Below are 11,576 nucleotides of genomic sequence, written 5' to 3'. Positions count from 1 at the left end.
TGAGAAGAAGAGTGTTTATGATACTTCAATATGGTACCAGAGCAGGTTCTTAAACCTGTTTCCACAAACCTCTACATTCTACATGGAAGTGTTTTTTGGCACCTTTTTTGAAGAATCATGGATGAAAAACCAGAAACAAAGCCAGAAAACACCAGCCAGAAGGCCAAGAGATTTGATCTTGACCAATCCATCATACCCACCAGTCCATTCTATCTGCATCCTGGGGAAAATCCAGGTTTGGTTCTAGTTTCTAATGTTCTAAATGCATAACTATGTTTCTTGCAGCAGGAACATGCAACATGCCTTGCTCTCTAAGAACAAGCTAAAATTCGTTAATGGCAGCAATATAACCCTTCTTCCCACTGATCCAAATTATGAAGCCTAGGAAATATGCAATGTGATGATTCTCTCATGGATTATGAGAGTCCTTGAACTAAATATTGCAAAAAGCGTGATGTATATAGATTTTGCTAAGGAATTATGGGATAAATTGAAGGAAAGATTCTCCCAAGGAGATTACTTTCAAATTTCAGATCTGTTACAAGAGATTCATTCTATCAGACAGGGAGATAGAAGCATAAGTCAATTATTTACAAAAATAAAGAAACTGTGGAAGGAGTTGAATTTCTTGAGGCCAGTGCCCAACTGCACCTGTTGGAGACCTTATGATTGTGACCTTACCAAAATTTTCTTGAAACAAAGGGATACTGAGCATGTTATTTGTTTTTTAAAGGGATTGAATGACAACTACAATAACGTTAGAACTCAAATTTTACTCATGGAACCCTTACCTAGCATCAACAAAGTTTTCTCTCTTATCATGCAACAAGAAAGGAAAAGCAATGGTTCTGGAATTGTGACCAATGGGAACAAAATTCTGATGAATACTTATGACAGAAGTTATAAAAGCCAAGAACAAGGTTCTTGGAGGGGTCAAGGGAGAGGCCACGGATCTCGAACACAAGGAAGAGGAAGAGGCAAAAATCCTAATCAAGGAAAGCCATATACCTACTGCCACAAGATGAACCACACTGCAGAAGAATGCTATTCAAAGCATGGGTATCCTCCATGGTATAAATAAAGGGCAGAACAAGACAAAAACTCTTCCAACAATAAATAAGACCCGTGGAATTTAATTAATTAAATAAATAATTAATTAATAAATGCGGGTAGTGGGAGCCTTTAAGGCATTTAATTAATATTTGTATGACGTGGAAAAGTGCTAGCTCAAATGATTAAGAGTACTTGATTGTGTGAGAGGACTTGGATTCACGTCCTATGTATCCAATTGTGTGTTATTTATTGTATTATTTTAAATATATATTGATCATGTTGAGAGATAATATAATCATTGAATTATATTAGTCATCATGAAACATGAATTGGTTGAATTGGTGGTGCACTTGCTTTGATATTGGCATGGTTGTGGGTTCAAACCTTGGAGAACCCAAATTGAACTTTATTTTTGCTAAACTTAGTTTTGGCTTGAATATGAAAGGGTAGTTTAAACCCTAGCAGATATAGCAGCCAAGAGGGGCTAGAAAATAGTCCTTAATGAATCATTAAATGGTAATTATCATATATTTTAAGCCATTTTTCGTTTTGGACAAATTAATCCCAATTAAGGTGCAATTAAAGAGGGAAAAAAGGGAGTGAGAGAAGGGTTTTGTGAGTTACCATTGATCTGCATTTTGAGAGAGCGAATTCAGAGTGGAAATTGGTGTTTAGAGTGAAGTTTAGAGGCAAATTTGGAGAAAACCAAGGCAAACCATTTGGGGAGCAAGGAGGAATTGAAGAATATTCAATTTTAGCAAGGAAAATCCAAGTTAGGGAAGTTATACACGTTAATCTTTATGTTAAAATATGAATTGCATGAATAGTATGTGTTAATTGTGCCTGAACCCTTTTTGTTCTGTCAAATTTCGGGTTTTTAGAAATTTCCAAAAACTGCTTGGCTGACTAAGCATGGTCGCCAAATGACACTGATGTTTGGCCTAATTCTAGGCTCCTGAGGGAAGAACTATTTGGCGGCACATCCCTAGCAGCCACGCGACACAAGCCTTCAAACCCTATTTTTTGGGTTTTTGATGAATTGCCTAGTGGTGATGAACACCCACCAGGCGACACGTACCAATTTGATTCAATTTTAGTATTTTTTGGATTCTAGGATGATTCTAAACAGAAGGAGAGTTAGTTTCAATTGTTAGGTGATGATTTGACATTAACTTTCCTTGAATTTTTGGTGATTGAGGGTTAAATATGATGGAACAGTGCAGATGTGAGTTAGGGTTGGAAAGTCTAGGGATTTTGGGAGTTAATAATTAATTGATGATGAAATTACGTAGTTAATCTATAGAATTTGACTCTGATTGTAGAATGGGTATCTTTTGTATCAATGCTTAACTAATGGAATGGAGTAACCGGTCAACGTAAGGGGTAATGGAGTTTTGGGCTCTCGTAGGTGCAGTGAAAAACTGGAAGCTTTTCCAGATTTCATGCACTGTCAGCGCCATACAGGTTGTTACTGCGTGGATGCGAAGTGCAGGGTAGGGTTGGGAAGTCTGTTAGAGGAGATTGATTGTGAGAAATGATTTGGAGATCTGTAAACTGGGATATATTGTGGTAAAATATAAGAACTAATAGTGAAGATATGATGCATAGAAGGGTTGATAAATTACAAGAAATGAGCATAAGAAATAAAGACGGATAACTCATATATGAGAGAATCAGATATGTGTTGGTTGTAGGATTTTTCCAAATGGAGAAGAATGACTTGGAATGATTCATGGCGTGACTATGACAAGAATATGTTGGGTTCGCATACTGCATGAAATTGTGTAGGAGTATGGGTTTAAGTGGCTAGAATATACAGTTTAGAGTGTCCCGATGTTAATGATAAAATGCAAAGGTAATTTTAGGTCCAATAAGTAGGGATAATATTTGTTATATGTAGTTGGTGTAAGTGCTATTACGGTGCCATATGAATCAGGGAAAAATTGTAGATTATTTTATTATGGTTCAGGCTGAGAGTGACAAATTGGAGAGTGAGAACTTGGTTAAAATAATATGGTTGTGTGCGGTCTTCTATGAACTTGTTTAGGATCCTGGCATATTATAAATAAGTAGGGTGATCCTTAAGGAAGTCTAAAATTGGTAGATTTGAGTTGTTACATGGAAATGGGAGTTGGTATCTTGATAATGAGTAACTACTAGAAGAGGGATTCGAGTAAATTGGTGAAAAATATCATAAATATTGATGCCTGGATTGAGGAGCAGAATTTGTTTAAAACTACCCAACACCAGAAGTGTGTTGTTACTGATACAACACCTGGCGGCAGAGTCGAAGCCGCCAAGCAATAGTTGCCAAAAGAGAGCTATGGAATGTGTGTGCGCCTAACGATGAGAGTCATCCCGCCAGGTGGTATCTGTAGTGTTGATGAATCAAAGGCACTACGCGCCTGGCAGTACGTGTTTCCCGCCAAGTGATTTTGCTGCAGCAGCCTTGGGTTGCTGGTTCTGCGTGCGTGATCTACAAGGCTTTTAGGATACTTTAAAGGTCGGCTTGCTGGTGTTCTTTGAGTTGAGCTCGGAACATATCCCTTGAGTTGAGCTCGGGATAGGGGTTAAACACGTGGCATTCCTCGAGAAGAGCTCGGAATGACATCCCTCGAGTTGAGCTCGTTGGCGGATGAACATGAGGAACCCTTGAGTTGAGCTCGGGTTGGCGAGTGTTGTCGGTGTTAGTGTGCTGGTTGTGGCCAGTACGGATGGGTCTAGATGGATTGCCCTCCTCAATAGTTAGCTGACGAGTTTGGTAGTCTTGGGATGTTGCGAACTATGTTCGTATTTGGGAACTCTACCTAACGTTACGGTGTATGATCCGTAGCAATGGCTTCCTGCACATGCTCTATCGGTTGTGGCCGAAAGGTATGACAACAAGACACCTTGAAGTAGTCACTAGAAGATGTAGAACATGAATAACATGGTTGTGGTCATGTGATATGGAATCAAATGAGGGAATTCCTCTAGTGTGATTGTATAATATATAAATATAAGTGTTTTATGTATGTATGTTTATATTTGTATTCTGTTAAGCTCACCATATTTACTTGTGATTGGCGATGATCGTGTACGCGTTACACGTGAGTAGATGATGTTGTTGCAGGTGGTTCTGGTAAGGCTTAGCTACGAAGCAGGGATTTTGGAGTTTTCATTATTTTATGGTTTTGAAATAAAGTTGTAAACTCTATGGATGTTTTACATTATTTTGAGTTTTATAAATTATGGAATTTTGGACTATTCATAGATTTAATTTTTAAATTTTCCTCGTTTTTGGGAAATGATGCATTAATAAAGGAAGCTGATGTAATATTTCTTTATTTATTATTTAAAATCTGTAATATCCTGACGGGATGTTACATGCAACCTTAATGTCAATTCTGAGTCTCAAAAATCTGTTGAACATGCCCCAAATGAAGGTACTGTCAATGCTTCCCTTAGTGCTGAACAGATTCAAAGGCTGCTGAAACTTTTGGATGACAAAGATGAGTCAAAACACACTATTAGTCACATCCAAAGCTTCAACAATAATGCATCAACTCACAAACATCAACAAGGTAAACTCTGGATTCTTGATACAGGGGCCACTAATCATGTGACCTATGACTTAAATCAACTTTCTATTTTCTACAGAATCAAGCCCATTACTGTGAAATTACCTAAAATTCCACTACTGTTGTTGAGTTTGCTGGAACTAAGAATTTTTCAGATTCTTTAGTTATTTTTAATGTTCTTTACATCCCTGAATTTTCTTTTAATCTAATATATGTTCAAACTCTCATTAAGGACTTGAATTGCAAATTAACTTTCTCTTGTGAGCACTGTCAGATACAGGACAATCATTCATCCAAGATGATTGGGCATGCTAACATGATAAATGGGCTTTACTACCTAGATGAAAATACCTCCACTCTACAAGATCATGCCTTTGTAAATACTACTGTGAATTACTCTAAGAAAGATATCAATGTTTGGCACTACAGGCTAGGACATCCTTGTAATAATGTTTTAAAAAGAATTTTTCCCTGTTTATAATTCTTTTAAAAACATATGTGATATTTGCCATTATTCTAAGCAACACAAATTGCCTTTTTCCAACAGTACTACTAATTTTGATGATTATTTTGATTTAATACATGTTGACATATGGGGAACCCCACAACAAAACTCTGTCATTGAAAGAAAACACCAGCATGTTTTGAATGTTACTAGAAGTTTACTTTTTCAATCCAGCTTACCTAAATGCTATTGGTCTTATGTTGTTAACCATGTTGTTCACCTAATAAACAAAATGCCTTCTGCTATTTTAAAAAATAAGTCTCCTTATGAAATGCTTTACTAGAAACCTTCTATCTATCTTGATTTAAAAACCTTTGGTTGTTTAAGTTTTGCTTCTACTTCTGATGTTAACAAAAGTAAACTTGATCCTAGGGAAAGAAAATGTGTCTTTATTGGTTTTAAGAATGGAATAAAGGGATACATTCTTCTTGATTTAAAAACCAGAGAGATTTTTATAACTAGAAATGCTCTATTCTATGAAACTATCTTTCCTTGCAGCTCTATGGATAATGACACTACTAAGAAGACTATGACTCAAGATCTAAATTTCTTAAATGATTCCTGGATTAATATCAGGGAAGACCATGTTAATCTTAAAAATCCTACAGAAAAAAAATCAGGATGATGATGAAAGCATTGTTGATGTTGATGAAGACAGGGTTATTAATGATCCTAATCATGGACAAACTGAACCTGAACAGATTGAGAACCAATCTGCCCATGATCAGGGCAATCAAAATGACAGCATAGTTTATCAATAGAGTGAGGTAGAAGAAGACATTCAGATCTAAGAAGATCCAGAAGAGACAAAAAGCTTCCTCAGTACCTAAAGGATTACCAGGTTAATGGTTCCTTTATTATTAATAACTCCTGCCAATCTAAACATACCAATCAACTTAAGAACAACTATAAAACTGCTTATCATATTAATTATGTTGTATCTTATAATGGTTTGTATAAGGAACATCTCAACTACACTCTTGCTATCACTGCCAATCATGAACCATAGTCTTATACAGAAGCCAATAAAATTACTGAATGGATGGATGCCATGAACAGAGAGATACAAGCCTTGGAGAACAACAAGACTTGGTATTTCACTGATCTCCCTGATGGAAAAAGGCCTATAGGGTGCAAATGGGTTTTCAAGACCAAATGTAGTGTAGATGGAACTATAGAAAGACATAAGGCTAGATTGGTTGCAAAAGGATATTCTCAACTTGAAGGAGTGGACTACTTTGACACTTTCTCTCCTATGGCTAAGCTCACGACTGTAAGGATTATTCTAGCCCTAGCAGCTGCAAAAGACTGGTACATATATCAACTTGATGTTGATAATGCCTTCTTACATGGAGATCTAAAGGAGGAGGTCTACATGACACCTCCACCAAGACTAAAACTTACCAAACAAGGTCAAGTTTGTCGCCTAACCAAGTCTTTGTATGACTTCAAGCAAGCCAGCCGATAATGGTTTGCTAAGTTGTCCTCTTTTCTCTTAAATCTTGGATTTGTTCAATCTAATTCTGATTATTCCCTTTTTACATATAAAACCACTAGTACTTTCACTATTATACTTGTGTACGTAAATGACATTATCCTAGCAGGGGACTCTACAAAGTCATCAATAAAACCAAGGGTATGTTACATCAGACTTTCAAAATCAAGGATTTGGGCAAGCTGAAATACTTTCTAGGCTTTGAAGTCTCAAGAAGTAAAAAAGGGATCCATATGTGTCAAAGAAAGTACACCTTGGACATATTAAATGAAACAGGAATGATCAACAACAAACCTTGTCAAACTCCCCTCATGAGTAACATAAAACCTCTCTTTGATACCAACAAACCCTCATGTGTGACATCCTTAAGGAATATTACTTAATTAAATAAATAAATATGGAAAATGAAATTAAACATCGTAATATTATTATTCCCAAACGCAGGAAAATTTAAAATGTTTAAACAACGCGCCAAAAGTTATAGAATAGAAGTAGGAAAAGCATTAATTTTCCAAACTCCATTAACATAAATAAAAGCATAGTAAAATCCCTAGTTCTAGTCCCAGCTAGCCCTCACTCCGTCGCCTGTGCATCCACAGCATCACCTGTATCATCATCAGCTCCCGTGTAACGAATCACACGATCATCGCCAATCACAAACAGAAAGGGTGAGCTTATGAAATTAGAAATAACATATAATATATCATAAGAGAAGTTATATTCCCATTCTATTTGTCCTAGTTAGTTCTTGGCCAAGACCTTAATCTCCAATGTGTTTTAGCCTTCACAACACACAAGTAGTTAGCCTTGGACTCAGGATTTATGATGCTCACACGAACATGCTCGCTCGTGGTCCTGCCTCTATGAACCTCCCTGCTCGTAGTCCTGCTCTACGAACCTCCCCGCTCGTAGTCCTGCTCTACGGACCTGCCTGCCCGTAGTCTAACACATGTGATCCACCAACCACGTACCTCCAGGCATGCAACATCTCTCAAGTGCGAGCACGGAACATACAAACCTACCTCGCTTGTATCCCCACACGAGAGTAACTGGATATGAACCTCCCCGCTCATATCATCACATGTTCACCACCATCCATGAACATACATGAACATACCTGTTCATGGCACAACATCCCCTGATCCAAGTATAACATCACCCCTTAAAAGCAACGCACGCAAGTCACAAGCACAGCGTTATCACCTGGTGCAACCTAAGCATCGCCAAGTAAAACCTACACATACCGTTTGGGAGAACACCTCTGGCGCTAGGCGCCAAGTGAGTTCAGACCCTTTGTTTGAAGGTCCACCGCCTGGCGCCACGCGGTCCAGGGGCTTCCCTGGAAGTCCTATCGCCTAGCGCACCTACTCGAGCCGCCAGGCGCCATGACAGTAGCGAAACCTGCTAGTTTATAGCATACATCAGAATGTCCTTTAATCTAATTGCTTAGTCAAAATGGCATACTCTCGTACCAGGACCTGATTCTAATTGCTCATCAATCACAACCTGTTTTGATTGCCTATAACTCATATTCACCATTCAACATTCCAACTATGTGATTCACCCACCACTTTGTAGTTTTATCGGGTTTCAATCAACTTATCACAGAAACATTTCTTACTCACTTCTTATACCCAATACGGCTCATTAGCAAGCAATCATGTCCTTAACCAATTGTTTACGTACCCTTTTATCACTCAATTGCCATTCCTAATTTCACCTACTCTAATGCACCAGAATCCATATTTCTAGCTTAACCACTCTTCCTTTCAAATTTAGTTAGTCTCTACTCTCATTGTTCACTTGTATCAGATTATTAGTCTCCACTAATGTTCATTACCTATTAGACATCAATGCATTCCAATTGCACTCTCTAAATCAATGCACTACCTATAACCATAACAACCTCCTATTCCTCTATATTTCCTCCAGCCATGCTAAATTTTCTCCCAATTCAATTCAGCTACAATCTCTCTCGCAGCCACTGCACCATACTTCCCACAATAGTGCTAGCCAACATCTATCACCTGGCGGCCAATAAGATGCTGCCAAAAGGCACATCAGTACCTCGGTAAAATTCCAGGTTTCTTGTACCTGCTAACCCAATCTTTCCCTTCTTCTTTCCAGTCAACTACTACACACTAATATTTTAGAATCAATATAATTTCATGCTACTAATCCATTCCAGAACATTATACCAATTTAACTAAGGCATCATTGACGTCAAATTCCAAGAATTCAGAATCCTTCCCTCACGTAAATGAACCTTTAAGGTTTATAATCACAACCTGAATTCTAAACACTCCAAGTGATGACATTCAAGCATAATCCAACATTCAAATATGCAAAAATATCCGCATGGAACATCAACACATCATAGAATTCAGAAAAATAGAACGAAATAGCCTTATTCAAGTCACATCGCTTGGCAGTTAAACCTCACCGTCGGGCAGCTCATGACAGAACCCAAAATTTTGGGTTACAGCTGATGCGGCGCCTGGTGGCACCATCCTTGCCGCCAGGCAGTTTCTGGGCGGAAAACCAAAAACCTCGAAAAACAACGTGAAAATACATGGTTTACATGCAAATTGATCATAGCAAGGCACAATACATGATACACGAATCAAACACATAATATAACAGCTCCCCTTACCTGGAAATTCGTGCTCCAATTGGTCATCTAACCCTTTTCCTTATGATGCCCAAGAGTTTCCCTTTTCTTCTTCACAAAAAACTCAACTCCACCTCCCCCAAAATGCCAATAACTCCTCTACAACCCTCTCTTGCCAGTACTCTCAACTACAATCTCATTTTCCCTCACTCTCACCAATTTCACTAACTCTTAATTACTCCTTAATGATTGTTAATGGTCCAAAAACGAAAATTAATATTAATTATATGGTTAATTATTATTCAAAGTCAATTATGGCTATTCTCTACCTCTCTTGGCTGCCACTTTTGTAGCTAGGGTTTTCCTCTGCCTTTTCACATTCACACCAAAATAAAATTAGGCAAGAAAAGAAAGTTTTAGTTTCATTCCTGACAAGGTTTGAACACACAACCATTCAATTGCAAAGCCAAAGTATAACCAATTCAACCAATTATGTTTTGTGATAATTCCTATAATTTTATGATTACATTATCACCCACCACATTCAAATATAACATTAAAATAATGCACAAATTAAATAACATACAATTGGCATACATAAGACTCAAACTCAAGTTCTCTCACACAACTAAGTATTCTCAACCATTTGAGCTAGTACTTTTCCACGTCATAACAAACCGCATTAAATGCCTTAAATGCTCCTACTACCCGTATTTATTAAATAATTATTTAATTAATTATTTAAATTTCTCGGGTCTGACATCATGCAATGCTGACTCCTACAGATGACTGATAGGGAAACTTGTTTAGACACCCACTACTTATCATCACCAAGCTGCCTAACATATCCTAAGATACATTAAGGCTAATCCTGGTCGTGGACTATTTTTCCCTAAAGAGAAAGACCTACAAATTAAGGGCTTTAGTGACTTCGACTAGGCCACTTGCATTAAAACCAGGCACAACATCACTGACTACTGTGTTTTCTTAAGAGGTTCGCTCATACCTTGAAAATCAAAGAAGCAGAACACTGTTTCCAGATCATCCTCTGAAGCCGAGTACAGCGCCCTAGCAACCACTTCCTGTGAAATCCAATGGATCAGTTATATCCTTCGTGATCTTTGCACTCAACTTAATCCACCACCAGTTCTCTACTGCAATAATCACTCAGCTCGACATATCGCTCAAAACCCTTCATTCCAAGAGCGAACGAAACACATTGACATTGACTGTCATGTGATTTGTGAACGGCTACAGAACAATCTCTTCCATCTTCTTTCCATCTGCTCCGACAAACAACCACTACAAGAAAAACCGATATTACTGACGGTCAAAATCCGTCAGTAATAGTCAAAATTCATCGCTAAATCAACATTATCGACGATCAAAAATCCGTTAGTAAAATGCTTGTCGGTAAAATTTTATCGACGAAAATCATGTTCTGTCAGTAATTACCAGAGAAAAAATCTGTCGGTAATTACCGACGAAAAAATCCATTGATAAATTTGTCGATAATTACCGACGAATTTTTCCATCAGTAATTATCGACCGAAAAATCATCTGTAATTATCAAAAAATCTGTCGGTTAAATTTGTTGCATTGTTCATCTTCTTCCTCCCTCTTTCAATTTTTTTTTCGTTGTCGTCATCGCCACCGCTGCCACCACCGCCGTCGCCTTCGTCTTCTTCTTCTTCGTCTTTCTTCTTCTTCTTCTTCATCTTCTTCTACTCCTTCTTCCTCCTCTTCTTCTCCTTCTCCTTCTCCTTCTTCTTCTCCTTCTTCTTCTCTTTCCCCTTCTTTTTTTTCTTCTTGTCCTTCTTTTCTTCTTCTTCTTCTTCTCCTTCTCTTTCTTCTTCTTGTCCTTCTTTTCTTCTTCTTCTTCTTCTCCTTCTCTTTCTTCTTTTCTTCTTCTTCTTGTCTTCTTATAAAGTGAGGTTTGGGTGGAAAATTCTTGCACTTTTTATCGACGAATTTATCCGTCGATAAAAAACATTAAATTATCGACAAATTTTATCGACGAATTTTGAGTTATCTAAGTATCGACAGATTTATTGACAGAACAATCCATCGATAATTCAAATTTGGGCTGCTTCTATTACTGGCAGAAAAATCCGTCAGTAAATTTGTCAGTAAAAAAAATTTGAATTACCAACGGAGAAATTTGTCAGTAATTCAAATTGGGGCAGAAAATTTTCTGCTTCTTTTACCGACGAAAAAGTCCGTCTGTAAATTTGTCGGTAAAAAAACTTTGAATTACCGACGGATTTTTCTGTCGATAAATGAAATTTGTGTTACCGACAAATTTTTCTGCCAGTAATTAAAATTTGAGAATCTGTCGATAAAATCCGTCGG

The sequence above is a fragment of the Vigna unguiculata genome, chromosome 4, assembly GCF_037176805.1.
Source record: "Vigna unguiculata cultivar grain cowpea cultivar isolate G323 ecotype 2 chromosome 4, ASM3717680v1, whole genome shotgun sequence".
Taxonomy (NCBI): Eukaryota; Viridiplantae; Streptophyta; class Magnoliopsida; order Fabales; family Fabaceae; genus Vigna; species Vigna unguiculata.
Note: the sequence above shows the minus strand (reverse complement) of the source record.